This window comes from Myotis lucifugus, unplaced genomic scaffold, assembly GCF_000147115.1.
Source record: "Myotis lucifugus unplaced genomic scaffold, Myoluc2.0 scaffold_128, whole genome shotgun sequence".
In the NCBI taxonomy this organism is placed as follows: Eukaryota; Metazoa; Chordata; class Mammalia; order Chiroptera; family Vespertilionidae; genus Myotis; species Myotis lucifugus.
In genome coordinates, this window is record NW_005871176.1 from 676,436 (window position 1) to 680,774 (window position 4,339).

Below are 4,339 nucleotides of genomic sequence, written 5' to 3' on the forward strand. Positions count from 1 at the left end.
TGGCATTAGAGTGTGAAAAGCTCTTGGAAATTCTGAAGTTAAAAAGCTAGCTTGGCTTTTTAATTCTGATTTTATCTCAAACGAATCTGCCTGTGAAACTCTCTTCGTTTGGAACAGTTATTAATGCTGTGCACTAGTATAGCTGAGATTTTGAGAGTTTGGGAAATGCTGTTGAATCACCTAACTCATCAGAATCTTGCATTTGACTCTGCTTTCTAGAGGCTCTCAAGAGTTGTATTTTGGGGCTATTTTGCTGTCTTCCTTCAAAGGATACTCAAGAAATAAGCTTATGAAACTATATAATTGACTGTTTCCCATCTTTGCTTTGGCCACCAGAAAGCTCAATGATAGAAACTGTGAAATATCATATTTGGCATGTGGTCCATGCCCATCTTAATAGTCTGCACTTCCTTTTCTAGTTTATGATTTATCTAGTCCTTGTATATATTTTCTGTAAATTGTTCTAGAACCGTTGTGGAAAGAGGAGATGTATAAAGAAGAAGAAGAAGAAGAAGAAGAAGAAGAAGAAGAAGAAGAAGAAGAAGAAGAAGAAGAAGAAGAAGGAGAAGGAGAAAAAGAAGAAGAAGAAGAAGAAGGAGAAAAAGAAGAAGAAGAAGAAGAAGAAGAAGAAGAAGAAGAAGAAGAAGAAGAAGAAGAAGAAGAAGAAGAAGAAGAAGAAGAGGAAGGGAAATGAAGAAAAAATAAGAGGAAGAATTGGTAAATATGGGACAGAAGGCAGAGGTGGGGATTGAGAGTGTGGGCGTGTAGCCTGGCATCTCTCTCTTGAGATTAAACCCATGAACTCTCGCCTCCTCAGACTCATGCTGTCCTGGATACTCGAGGCTTGGAGACGACATGTGCCTATCTCAAAACACCTCTCCACTGTCCATTGCACAGCACATTCCAGGGAGCACAGACCTGGGATCAGGACCACTGGACCATATGAACATTAATCTTCCCAAGCACAACCTGTGACCCATTAAGCTACTCTGCAGGGTGGTTAGGCCAAGGTCAGGAGGCTGTCAAACCAGCCCCTTTTCTTTCACAATGTCTAGTATTGGCCTTTGCAGAGTCCCCCTGGGAGGAAGACACTTGACTAGAAGTAATGGAGGTTCCTGGGCACCTGGGCTTTGAATCAGTAGTGGGAAGGCTGTGTTTAAGCAGACTGGCTGGTCCAACAGAGCTGTGTTTAAACCTTAGCTGTGTGTCCTTGAGCAACCAACTTCATGTCTCTGATTTTTAGTTTCCTCATCTGCCTAACGGAGATCAAAAGAGTGTCTGTGCCTAGGAATCTCTGGTTCTAGAGTCAGATAACTCAACTCAAGCTTACATAGCTCACAGATAAAGGATGTTTCTTGGCTCACATGACTGCGAAGTCCAAAGGTGGTCTGACTTTAGGTAAGCCTTGCCAACGTGGCTCTCACAGGAGTTAGCATTTGCTGAATGTGTTCATGGATCAGTCATTTAGTCCCCCCCAACACAACCTCCATGGCCCCAATCCCACCCCTTCTACAGGGATAGCCTCTCGCATCAGTTTGGGTTCTCCCTCAGACCTGTTGCTATGCATTTGTGTTTTCCTCTGAATCACACTGGACAGCAAATTCCTGGTCACCTTTGATAATCCTGAAGAATTAGTGTTTTCTCTGGAAAAGAGCTCCACCTGTAACTGAAACCCAGGTCCAGCTGCCTGATGCAACTAAAGCCAAGCTAGTAAGACAGGTGCTGGTGTGAAAGGAAAGAGGTTTATTCACGTGTTGGCCACCTGCCTCAGTGTAGGCACAGGTTTTTATAAGGAGGGAGAGGGAAAGCAGAACAAATAAATCAAGGGGAGGGGGCTAGAAAGTCTATTCTGATGAGGACCTTAAAACTAGTCAAGTGATGATCTGGGGTGCATCCTGAAGGTCAGCAAATCTCTTGGAGCTGGACCGCCTGAACATCAGAGTCTGCATCTTTTGAAGTTAGTTTTGAGGATTCTTATACAAACATGCTGTTTATCTATAAGCCACATATTAGTCAGAGTCAGCATCTGCAGAAACAATGTCAAAAGAATGATGGGGTGGGTTACAATTCCCCACTGCTACACACCTGCCTTCTCCCTCTCTTTTCTCTGTTGACCTTGATTTTACTTCTCTCTTTAATAAAAATAGCACAACATCATCTCACCAGCAATCAAGCCACCCTCCTCTGCGAGAGGCCTCGAGATTTATTTCCTTCTCAGAGTGAAGTCCTGGTTTGCAGCCTTGCCCCAGCCTTGTCCCTGGTCACAGGAAAAATCACCAGGATTGTGTGGATTTTCCTTGACAGTGACCTTGTCCTCTAAAATGAGCAGCTATGACCTGAAAAAAAAGGAGGAAGGAAAGACAGAATACTTTCCAAATGTAAGAGCGTTGAGGGTCGTGCAGGGGTGAAGGGTGGGCTTGGAATATTTTTCTTTTTTTGTTCACCTTCTGTGGGGACTGTCTTTGCCCTACAGAGTCAGCAGTGCCCATTTATCTTCAAGAAAACAACTTCTAAAACAACTAAGCCAGCAACTACTCCAGTTGGTGTTGGTACTAAGGTCAAAGCACGTGATTGGTACTAAGGTCAAAGCAGTGTAAGTTTACTGGCCAAAAAAAAAAAAAAAAAAAAGGATCTCTTATTAGCAATTTACCTTAAATCAGACTTTGTTTAAGGAGTGTGAAGGATATATCACTCTTATATATGTGACATTTACAGATAAGTCTGTATTTTTGTTCTCATAATGATGGATAGTTCCTCCTCCTTCATCCCAAGAAGGTAGTCAGAAGCGGAAGTTTCCAAGAAGGTAGTCAGAAGCGGAAGTTTCCAGGCCACCTTTCAGTAGAGTCTCCCCCACAATTGATGACCAGAGTGAGGGGCACCAAGGGTTGGGATAGGCAACCCGTATGGAGGAGAGAGGGGAAATTTAAGAGAACTTCCCCCAGAGAATAATAACTTTAGGACAGAGAAATTTTAAGAGTTCCAGAAAAGTGGAGCAGGCAGGACCTCTGATGGGAATCATTATGAGCTGAGCAGAGGGAGTTCTGACCCCAGACACAGCAACTCCTGGCCTGGACAAGGACCTCCTGTGCTCACAGTTTGCTCGAAGGCATCAGAAATGCCACCTTCAAGGTAGGCTAGGATGGTGAACCTAGCAAGTCCAGTGTGGGCTGACAATTGGTAGGTCTCTCCCAGAATGTTCTAGATTGCACAAGTCTCGAGAGCTTTTGCACAATCCTCGAGAGAGAAGGGCCTTGGAAAATGTGACCGAGATGGGATTTTCCTGCAGCCAGGCAGGTATTAGATTTACAGAATGAGCATTTTCTTAAGCCAGATTGTTAGGGAGTTCAATGAACACCCATTAAAAAACACTGACTTTGACACAAATAACTGTTTTTATATATTTCTTTTACTTTCAATGACTAGAAGTTAATTTACTTTCATTTTACTTGCAATGTTTATCTATCTGGGTGTATTCCATTGAATACTTACTTGACAAGGTTTCAAAAACGCCCTGCCACATACAAAATCTCATTTTATCCTCACATTACACTTTGATGGTGAATAAGGCAGGTATTGTCTAATTTGCTGACGCCCATGGAGAAATCTGATCCATAAAGAAATCTTTCATGGCTCTTTTCTGTGTCCTCGGAGGCCTACGATGGGCCCAAGCTGTTCCCCTCAGTCTTCAGATTGACTGCCAGCATTTCCAGTCTTGTCGTGGCTTCTACTGGCCTTAAAATTTGCCAACATTTTGCTTCTCTGATTCGTACTCCTTTGATTTGCCTTGTCCTATGCACATGAGGCTACCCCACGGCCTGTTTCTGTCCCCCATCAGTACTCCATGCCTGGCTGTCATCCCCATCAATTCTACTCTTGTCAACATGAGGACACTTCTGTTTCTTTGCTTCAACAACTGGTTCAGATCATATATATATATATATATATATATATATATATATATATATATATATATATATATAGAGAGAGAGAGAGAGAGAGAGAGAGAGAGAGAGAGAGATAGAAGGTTAGAAACATCAATGAGAGAGAAACATCGATCAGCTGCCTCCTGCACATCTCCCACTGGGAATGTGCCCGCAACCAAGGTACATGCCCTTGACCAGAATCGAACCTGGGACCTTTCAGTCCACAGGCCGACGCTCCATCCACTGAGCCAAACCAGTTTCGGCTATATCGAGCAACTTCTATGTGTCCAGCATCATGCGAGGCATTCTCGAATAGTCCTTCATTTACTCTTCGTGTGGTAGGTATAACTGGGCCTGGTTTTCAGATGTGGCATCTAAGGTTTAGAAACATTGATGAGCAGGCCCAAGGTCACCCA